Raw genomic sequence first — 11,221 nt, forward strand, 5'->3', positions numbered from 1 at the left:
TGAGCTCGGGCGGCGTCCTGGGGCCTCGCGATCAGCCGTTGCTGATCCTCGAGGTCGAAGGTGGCCAAAGCTCTCCCCAAAGCTCGTGATGTGATAAGGGTTCGGAGGTTTGAGCGGTGCCTGTCTGCAACCCCCTACTGTATGCCTAAGGAACCCAGGTTCTCCGCAGATGCGGCAGTGCGGAGAGAATAGTGTAAGGGCTATGACTGATTTTTGGATGGGTGGGGGAACGTATTAAACTTGTAGAGCTCGGAGGAATCTCTCCTGCTATCTAGGTAGGCGACACTAATGAAAAATATTAGGTCGTACTAGATTGAACGGTCAGGCTTCTGTAATAACGAATTGGTCGCTCGCAGCGAGTTTTTTCTAAGCGAGAAAATGAAGAAAATAGAAAAACGGACTGGCTTCGGTATTTTACACTATGGTACCTCTCATGTGACGTCAGCAATGCCAGATTCACAGACGGCGCCAAAGAGAGAGTTCACGTGGAGATTACGTCAACTCGTCCGTTCTGGACGAGTTGACGTAGAAGCGGTACTTCGGCGGTAATGTTCTGCGCAACAAAGTGGTACGCTGGCACAGATAAAACGATGATATACTCTAGGACAAATAGTGTATCGCTCTACTTCGACCTAATGGTTTTTTTATTTAGTGGACCATTAACTAAGGAGCGCTTAATGCTTTGCAGAAACACGAGGGGTCTATTCAACTCCCATCGGCACGCAACTTCAGCCACAGGGACTTACGCTTGCGTTCAAGAACACTACTGCGAGTTCAAAAGCACTGAAGCGGCGGTTTATTGTCAAAGCACAAGGCACGCGCCGGCTAGTCTTTCGACGTCGGTGGAACAGCAGTAGTGAAAGAGGCGGCACCCGCCGAAGAGTTGAGGCTGGTGTCAGGAGTAGTGATGCTAATCTGCTCGGGGTTCCACTGGACCTGCACCGCCTCGGCACCGGTGCACCCTCGCTGACGGTGATCTCGCCAGTCAGCAGGTGGTGCTGGTCACCGTGAGTGTGTGCTGGATCACCGGGCACGTCTGGGTCACAACCTCGACCTTGTACGAGTGGTTGGGCTCAGTCTGCACAGACTTGACCTGCGCAGTATATAATTAAGTCATTCAGTCAATAATTTTTTAACGCACGTAACTGCCTACGGGCTCATCGACAAAAAAGCTAGGTCGAAAGGGCTTGGCAGCACCCATTGACACGGGACAGAGAACTGCTGGATTAAATATTGTAAAGCGACAACAAAAGCTATGCAATCGGGATACGTTTGAAGTGATTTTTATAGGACTAAAACAATACACATACACTAGAAATTACTCATTACACAAACAGTATTGCAGAAGACATTGAATAGCAGGCATTTTAACACATATCTGAAACTACTGCATCAGGTAAAGTCGCATGGTACACTCCATTCGAGGGGACGACGACACCGTATTTTCACTGTTTCAGTTAAACTGCAACCTAAAAAGCCTAGTTCCAGGTAGGGTAGACGTTGAGCAGCGTTCGCGCAAATACGTACGCCTGAAATACAAGTCAGCGCGTCATGAAAAGCTCGTAGGGATAGAAGCTTTTTACATGGAAACTCAAAAGGCGAGATGCCGCCACTACCGCTCGCCGTAAATGACGCAAACCCTGAACGTTGAAAACATGCACGGTGCTTTGCTAGCACCTCCGAGATTAGGGGACGACCACGGCATGCTGAAAATCTCGAGTCCATGGTTTGCCATTTGCGTCATTTGCGCTAACCACTATAGGAACGTGTCGTCTGGTTAGGACACATTTAAAGGACGCTGACAAGACAATACACAATTACCAGTATTACAGTTCTGTCAAGACTGGCTTAACAGTATGTGCTACTCATTTATAGCTAAGGGGAACAGAGAGGTTTGCCCTTTATTGTTACTCGCTACTAAATAGAAGCCAATGACCAAGCGCTGCATAAGAAAAATGAAACTGTCCTAATAAAAATGTAGAAAGAATAAAAACCTGTCGTGTGAGTTGTATATTATTATACCACTACTAAGCAGCTTATAGCATGCCATTTCTTGTCACTAGCCACAGGTGCTAGCCAAACTAGAGTACTGCACGGGCCGATTTTGCACGGGCACGGGCCCGGCCATTCGGGTAAGCCCGAGCCCGTGCAGTGCTCTAAACCAAACACACAACCTTCGGATGTCGCGTGCTGTATGAGTTGCAGGTTTTTAAGTTTGGCTCCCTGCGACGACAAGTTGTCTCTGCAGCTTTCATTTCTTTCGAGTATTATTTCTACATTTAAATTGAAACACAGCTTCATTCCTTTACGCTTTCGTTTGACTAGTTGACTGTTGACATCATTTAGTTCATCTAGTTGCCTTCTTCATGTATCAAATGACGACACTGTCAAATATGAATGAATTTCTTCGTCAAAACATTTTTAAACTAGGTTTAGTGCTTTCTAAACGCATCAGTCGTCTGCCTACTCTCACGCATTTGAAACTGTGTGACGACATAAACCAGGAGCCACTCCTGACATTACCTAATGTAGTGAATTCTCACGTTTGCTTGCCTATGGCTGCCATAAAGAGCGTCAGCGTATTCGCTTAACGCAAAACACAGACAGCCCTTCACTGAAATAATCAACACACAACCTTAGCCATAAAAACAAATCTTCTGAATGCTTAGCGTCATGTCTCTCCGAGAAGCAGCTACCAAATCAGCTGCCGCGAAGTCTGCATCGAATAGCGACAACTGTAACTGCCGCCAGATGTGTTACTATTTGGACCACGCGCCCGTGTGCCGCGGTTCTTGACGCCACACGTTACTGTCGGCGAAATACCTTACAGCTCTTACTCAAGTAGTCACCTCTTGTGCATCTGCCCGCGATTTTATGTACACAGAAAATCGCTGACAGACATCTTCTGGAAAGTTGTAGCTGCACCACTGACTGTAAAGGTTCTATTGGGACCTTCGCCTGATCCTAGTCATCAGCCTGATAGTCTGGAAGCTCTCAACAAATTTTTACAGGAGAGCATACTGGACAGGATACTATGAAGAGTCTTGGACCGTGCAAGTTTTTCGCCACCATCTTCATCGTCATAATCAACGTCTTCTCTATTCTTTCTTTTTGCACCCCTTCCCCCAACGCCGAGTAGCAGGTCAGAACATTGATTCAGGCCGACCTCTCAGCTTTTCTCTTATAATAAATATCTCCACTCCACTCAAGTAGCCAATTTTGGATAATTTGGTTTGATGAACGGGCTTCTGTATATTATACTTTTCGTTGCAGAATAACACTGAAATTTGTCGGTTGAGCATTTCTAGATTGCATGGTTCAACAATATGTTACTTGGATATAGATTTGAAAAGAGGTAGTAGCTATGGCGTTCCGCTGCTAAGTTCGGATGTCTTGGGTTCACGGCGGCCACATTTCGATGGGGCCAAAATGAGAGACCAAGGAAGCAGCAGCGGCCACCAAGGCCGACAGGCACGCGCATCAGCTAAGTCCAGTGGGGATGAGAGAGAGAGAGATGCGGACCGTGCTCCAGCTTCCGAGAGCAAGGATGACGCGGCGTCGTGGCGATGCCCTCTCCCCTCACGCGACACCTGGCACGTTATCGAGGAAGGAAGCGCTCCCTTTCGCCCGCTTTGCTCCGTCGAGGCGCGCTCGTGACGGGGTCGCAGCCAATGGGAATTTGCCTGCCCTTTCGCTGCTACAGATGACAGACGCCGGCTTTTTCGCTCAATGTGGCATTTCACGCTTTCGCATCAAAAACACTCGTGTGCTTAGATTTATGTGCACATTAGAACCGCGGGTGGTCGAAATGAATCCGGAGTCACCCACTACAGCGTGCCTCATGATAAAATCCTGCTTTTGGAACGTTAAACTGCATAATTCAATACAGTCGAACCTGGATATATCGAATCTGAAGGGGATTACAAGAAAGTTCGATATATAGGTAATTCGATATATAAAATAATAGGTCCTGATGCACACGGCGGCTTACCGATTGGTGCATCCGAAGGCCGCCAAGTTAGTACGCAACTCGGATAAAAACAGAAAAGCAAGCACACTTTATTTACCTGCAAAAAATTCTGGATCACTTCGAACTTCATTGCAAAGTCCAAATTGATTAATTTCTTTACACTTGCAGCGCTCATAGCTCGTGGAAAAAGAACTCAGGAATAGGCATTCAACCCACACGACGATGCCACGAAAATCGGAAAGAATGAAGTTGACGTTCGAGGTAGCATGCGGGCTAGCCGAAGAGCTCGACGGTGCTCTACTGACTGCACAGACGACCTACACGGCTCAACTGACTGCACATTCTCTTCTCCACCTGCGGGTGCCAAATTATCTCAAAGTGCACAAAGAAGTGCACTTTGATGTCTTCGGCGTGGCGCTGCATTCGATATATTGAGTGAGCTGGTGAACGGGCGTTCTATATACGCGTGCATATAGGATCTTCAAGGCGATATTACAGCTGTTCGCCATACACAATAATTGGTTATATGTGGGTTCGATATATCCAGGTTTGACTGTATTAGTTCCTTTCGATACCCGCATTCCCATTCCAGCACATCTGCTAATGCCTGACGAATATCTCACCTCGCTGTCGGTGACGTCTCCGTCTTCTCCAATCATCGCCAGGTTAGGTGGTAGGGCTACGTGTGGGTTGTTCACGTGTCGCCAGGCAGGGAACGATGAAACAGATGTGTTAGCGCATACAACACGCTCAAACTATATGGCAATATTGTTCGTTAAGAACGCCGCGTTGAATCTCACCAGATCACTGCATTGTGCACTGAAAAGTGCGTTATGGCCCTTCTATAAAAAAAGACTAATGCCTCTATGATAACAAATTTATGTTGTGAATCTTAAACTGATCGTGCGTGGGTTCATCATGCACCAAGAGCTAGAAAAATATGATCAGTTAGCGCAGCGAGCAAGCACCATATCGGGTGCGGCAATGTCTTTTCAAATACAGAGGTCCGCATGAGTAACGATTCAAACACAGTCATCATTACAGCGTAACTTCCTTCTGCATGTGTAATCCCGCTAGATCGCACGGAACTGTTATTTCAACCATAAGGTGACCCGCCGCGGTGGCTGAGTCAGCTAAGGCGTTGCGCTGCTGAGCACGAGATTGCGGGATCGAATCCCGGCTGCGGCGGCCGCATTTCGATGGAGGCGAAATGCAAAAACGCCCGTGTGCTTGGGTTTTACTGCACGTTAAAGAACCCCAGGTGGTGAAAATTAATCCGGAGCCCTCCACTACGGCGTGCCTCATAATCAGAACTGGTTTTGGCACGTAAAACCCCACAAAAAAGAAGAAGAAACATTAAGGTCAGCTCTGTCGCACATCGGGAATTCCTTCCTTGAGCGCCATGGTGGAGAAATCACCGCTGTACTTGGGTGCAGCACCAACGGATTCCTCTCCGCGAGATATACGTACAATGCAAGGCGCCCCAGCTAGGTTGGCAAGTTATTTCTTTAAATTATAAATCACACCAAGTGAACGAAACTTTGTGCATATTGTTCGCGATCGAGTTGACAAACCGCCAGTAATGTTTTTGCTTGGAACACAGAATTAGTTTATTACAGTTAGTTAAATCTTTGTTTACTGTTCTCTTTGACAAGGTGTTCATTAAGAAGTTATAGACAATAATGAAAGTAATCAAAATGGGATGTTTTCATCAAGGTAAAAAGTTAGCCTCCTTAATTTTTCCAACTGAAAAAAGGGCCACTGAATATTAAAAATGCCACGTAATTACACAACCACCTGCACCGGAAAGCAGCGCCTGAAGTAGGCTTGCTATGTACGAAGGGGACTCGGCCACAAAAGATAACATGCGCACGCATTCTTCCGACGAAGCACCACAAGTTATCGACGTTCGTTTTGTGCTAACACCGAGGCGACGCATTATATAGGGCGCGGCGCTGTGCATAAAGCATAACTCTCCCACCTTCTGCTTTTTACAGCGAAGCCGTTAAAGGCTAGGTTCCAGGAGATAGCGTCCGTGTAGTAGACCGACCGGCGTGTACAACAATTTCGGCTCCATGTGCGTGGTGGTTTGGCTACATCTGCGTGGTGGTTCCCCGCCAGTTATGCCTTAGCACATATGTCAAAACGGATGATGAATGGCCCGTCGTTATACCCCTCGCCACCGCCGATGCCTCTTTCACAAGTGCCGCGATACTCGGTGGCGGCACGTCCCACCAAACGTTGTGCCCCTTCGTCTCGTGACGCAGAGATCGTGCTGTTATCAGCAGTTGCCCTTTAGACTCGCTATGGGACTGACGCTCGTTTAACCACATCTTCCAGTATCCTGACGTCAGGATCCTGACGATGCCATGCAGTGTACCGCGGCTATGAACGCTGTGGCTCATACGCTAATCTATGATGGGACGGACTTGGCGCAGCAAACGCACTACTTGGCCATCGCGCCGGGCGAAAACAAGATGCTGGTGTCCTTGCTTTTTGACGAACATGCCGAAGACGCTCAATACAGTCAATAATGATAATATATAAATTCGCTATACCAATGTTCACTATAGCAGACGCACCATGCATAGTCACAGCTTCGCTGCCTTCCATCTTCCCAGTAGTTAAAGGGCTCTGATTTTTTTAGAGGTTTCCAAGCAAGCCTGCTGTAGGGCGCTGCTTTCTTGTGCGGGTTACAGTCACGGTATATGCAGGAGCCACATGCACTAGCTATATAGTGCAGGTGGGTGCGTAATCCCGTGATTTAGGGTGGTATCTTGAGAAGGGACATTATTTAGCTAAAAACACTATTTCAATCATTCCAATATTTTCGTATTACTTTCTTACTGTCGAGCTGTAAATTAGGGCAGTAAATAACGAGTTAGATAAATACCTCTAATTACACAATTGAATGACGCCAATAACAAAAATTACCGCTGGCTTGCGAAGTCGATTTTGAACAATATTTATTTAAATATTTTTTTCGCACAATGTGAGCTATCATTTTTTAAATGCTTGTTTCATGTTAGCTGCGACACCCTGTACGAAAAGCCACAGCATGCAACCCTCTAACGCTGCACCCACTGGTGGTCGACCGGGCACATCTTCCAGAGATGTACGCATGTTCTATCAGAGGGGTCGCACGTTGGAGAGCCGCTCATTGCTCAGATCTTGACGAATGACTATGCCACCGAGGTGGAGGATTTTTGTTACGCAGGATCTCCTGGCTTTGGCTTGAGCCTAGGCCGTTTTCCAAACATCTTCGAGGAGTCGGCATTCGCATTTTTTTCCTCTGCTCGGTGCAAAACATTAAGTAAAGATTACGAAAAAGGAACGTTACATACAGACGAAACAGCGCCCAACTCAGCGTACTTAAATTGTAAAAGTTGTAAAAGCACCAACATCGTGTGCCGCTCACTAAGCGCCTAGCCTCCGACATGCGGTATTAGCGCACAGAAGACAAATGTACACAATGAAAGAGTTTTCAGACAGAAAAACGCAGGTGAGTTTCCCCGTTAGGATGCATGCATAGCACAGAGTAGAAAGGGTTTATTTTATATAAATGCGTTATACAGAGTACATGCGCGTCCAGCGCCTACCTAGGGCCTGCCGGGGAAAACACTCTTCGTTGGATGCGCCGAGTGCAAAAATGACCTTTGAATTTCTCTAAGTGCCACATTAATTACAGCTCACTGCAGCTAGCTCCTGCGTAGTGGAACACACAACCAAATTATGTGCGTGGCATTTCACTGTCCACCTGGCTGTCTTATTTTTTGCTTTTTAGCCTGCGTATACAACTTCAATGCTATATTCAATGTTGTCGTATTCGGAACAATATTTTGTTCTTTTGCTAGGCAGTGACAGAATGGGTGAGGAGCATCTTCCCTGGAAGGCCGCTTAGGTGGCGCACAGACCACTGTAGACGTATTGACAGAGTATCCTCACAGTAGTCGGCCACCACGCCCCTGGTGACGTCGTCGTCACGCTTTCCGGCCATCGTCGAAGCCTCGGCGTGCGCGGACCGGCCCACCAGCTCCTTCTGCAGCCGCGCATGCATCGCTCAAGCACCGCCACCAAAACATGCAAGGAAGGGCACAGCTCAACGAACTTTGCGGGACGCCCTCGTGGCCGTTCCCATGTTATGCACAGGGGGCGCCAGTGATGAGCCTGAAGCTAGGATACGTTCCCTGGGCACGGACGCGCGTTTGAGGTGTCCTTAGCCAAAAGCTTTCTATCGGCGTTATCTTCCGCAGTAGATACATTGGCGTGAACCCGACAAAAGCTGGTAGAGTCGGCTTACCGGGCTGAAAACCGGTCGTTAGGTACATAAGCGCTAGCTGGTCCAGTCCAGCAAGCCTAGAGGCGAATTCGGTAAACGCGCCTACAAGGAGCGGGTGGACCACAACTCAACCCCCTTGGCAAGACGCAGTGAACGCAGTCGAGTTAGGCCGAGTCCACTCGACCTGCTCGCGTCGAGTTCATGTCAGCGAAGCTACACATATGGGAACGTGCGCGTGAGGGAGACTCGCGTGCTCGTAGCCGTAGAAGTTTCGTACAATCTCTCACGAGAGGCAGTTACGGCGCTGTACTTTTCTCTTTTCCTCCTATTTAATAATCACTCACACACACACACACCCAGAATGGGGCAAAATGTCACTGTGATACTCCTTATGCATCTTTATCGGAAGGCCAGGACATCTCGAAGAGGAGCGTGGAGAACAATGTTCCGCGTGATAAAATGACTTAGTCTCTAATAAAACCGCAAGGAATTCTCCACAATTCTGTAGGAAAAAATGACTCCACGCAGTTGGATGTTCAATTGTACCCAGCGTGAACGTTACCAGCAGATTTCTGAGGTTGGAGGAAAGGAGGGAAAGTCAGTGCTCACAGTAGAAATGTTTAAACAGTATGTTTCTAATTCTTTCACAACTTCGTAAGCTTTCTTTGAGTACACAGTAAAGATAGATGTTATATGGGATTAAAGCAAAACATGAATATACTTATTCTAGTTAAACACTTACTTGCGAGGAAGTAATGACGTTTTGGGCCAAGTAGTGTTCAAGATAAGCTGAACCAACCACATGGTCTCTCACGTGCACCATCTTAGAAACTCGGATCGACGGTACCGCCAGATTTACTTTACCTCCAGGTTATATTTAACGAAACTCAACGCTCGCAATTTTAATTGTGCAGCTCAGAGCCTACATGCATCCATGTTGAGGGCTCGGGGGGGGGGGGGTTATGACAACCACTGCGGTCAGTGCACCTTTGTAAGGGATCGCATGCCACCGTGGCTGACGCTGCAGTCAGGGCTTTGTGTGAAACATCGAAAACGTTTAACGTGATTGGTGAAGAAAGATTTACGCCACAGGGACAGTTTGGTCAGTCCGCTAATGAGAAACGAAATCAGCGGGAATTGACTGCTGCTAAAAGGTGTTTGAATTAGACTTCAACCTCAACGGCTGTTGATGTATGGGAGTTGATGAGTCACCTATAAAATATCAGTGACCGTGAAAGAGTGCTTGGTACTTCGTACTGCCACCAGAAATTTGATCTGAGTTCTCGAAATAATACGCAAATATAAGTTTTGCGGTGCAGGACTTACTATAGCAGAATGTGATCACCACATAAAACGACTTCAGGAACCTTAATCGTAGAATGTCGATACAACACCTTCGCATTACTATTTTTCTTTTTTAGCGGTGATGGTGTGTGCTGCTGTTTTGTGACTTCTTGCGCCCTTTATAGTAACGCTTGAAAGTTCAACGACGAACTAAGGGAACCATCTGCAAAGATGGCCTGAATACTCTAAATATGATACGCATTGGCTTAGGTCGACAGTCATATTTCCCCTCGCCTAAGGGTATCAGCTCTGGTATGTCAGTCAATTGTCACGATAAAGTTGCCAACACCACAACAAAAGGCCGACACCGGTGTTACAGAAAGAGCAATTATGCCCCGCGCCGGTGACACCAAAGATGCATCCCAAGCTCATAGGGAACTGGCGTGCAGTGTTCCCAGTGTGTCGAATCTCGCTCGTTGTCATACCTGATTCCCGGGCGGGAACAGATCGTCGTAGCAGTGTGTGCGCCAGTCTACCTTGCGGACCCGTCGTGACAGCAAGCGCCACACCGGTTGCCGCTAGCGGGACAAGGAGCGTCAGCGTAACGCAGATATTGGGGACGAGGGTCGGACGGGAAGTGAGGTAAGAGACGGGAACAAATAGAGGCAGAACAAAATGCGTATGCTCATTCATTGCGTAAGGCGGACCACCGCGGAACTGGCGGCAATCAGAGCCATGTTAATCAGAGCCAACCAGTCAGAGCGATGAATTAATTCTACGCAATCTATGAAGATAACGTGAAGTTAATTGCTTATATGAATGAATGGTTCAATACTGCTACGTGTCTGTCATTTATAAGGTTCCTTAGCGCACAATTTCGCCGAGTTCAAGGCAAGTAGAGCTTGCAGTTATGACTGTGAAGCATCAGCCTTCCAGAACAATATTTTTTTTTGTAATAATAACGACTAATTTGAGACTGCGCCAGCCTTCCCTGGCGGCAACGAAAAGGTCCGAGGCTGCATAAACAAGGTGGCGGTCACCGGCCCAGGTCAACGTTGGCGTACAATGCGCGTCACGCAAACGTTTCTCTCTACGTGGGAACTCAGACAGCTGTGCGTATGTGAAAGCTGACATGCGAGCACTGCGTGAGAATAACTGCCGGCTCACGTAGTACTGCTCGCCCTGCTCGAGGTCCTCCAGAATGGCGGCATCCGTGCGGCAGACGCTAGTGCCCCTGAGGGAAAAAAAGCAGTCATGTGGACAGGCCTTTCAGGTTGCTCTCTCAATTGGTGTTGTCTAAAACATGGCGTCTGTGACGTTTCGCGACTCCCGCATTGCTTACGGTGATGCTGTAAGCAAAACCGTAGCCTTCGAGATATGTTCCTCTTTTCTAAACAGACCCGTCAGCGGGCGGTGAGTTGAACACCTCCTATTAGGCCTACTCAGCATCAGCTATATAACACTTAAACGTATTCCCTTCTTTCTTTCCTTCCTTTTTCCTTCCTTCTTTCTTTCCATCTTTCTTTCTTTTCTTCTTTTTTTTTTGCAGCGAGAGTGTTCAAGGCCAACTGCAACTAATTTTAAACCGCATTACGCTTATAATTAATGTAGATGTAAAGCATCCTTCTTTAAAAATTCTTCATGTGGATGCTAGATGTCTCATGGAGAGCTAGCAAAGTAGGCGTCCT

At 47.4% G+C, this 11,221-nt stretch overlaps 1 long non-coding RNA gene across 2 annotated transcripts; it reads right to left on the minus strand.

The window, feature by feature from the left end:
• Positions 1-995: 995 nt before the first annotated feature.
• Positions 996-10,770, minus strand: LOC119448170 (uncharacterized). 2 transcript variants are annotated; one of them, XR_007466391.1, is made up of 5 exons: positions 10,701-10,767; positions 10,019-10,111; positions 7,916-8,009; positions 4,594-4,649; positions 996-1,093 (listed from the first exon to the last, which is right to left on the minus strand). It is a non-coding gene; the product is annotated as an uncharacterized LOC119448170 (long non-coding RNA). The 2 variants fall into 2 exon arrangements; XR_005190970.2 differs by lacking the exon at positions 10,019-10,111 and having other exon boundaries at positions 10,701-10,770.
• Positions 10,771-11,221: the final 451 nt, after the last annotated feature.

Source organism: Dermacentor silvarum, chromosome 4, assembly GCF_013339745.2.
Source record: "Dermacentor silvarum isolate Dsil-2018 chromosome 4, BIME_Dsil_1.4, whole genome shotgun sequence".
NCBI classification, from domain to species: Eukaryota; Metazoa; Arthropoda; class Arachnida; order Ixodida; family Ixodidae; genus Dermacentor; species Dermacentor silvarum.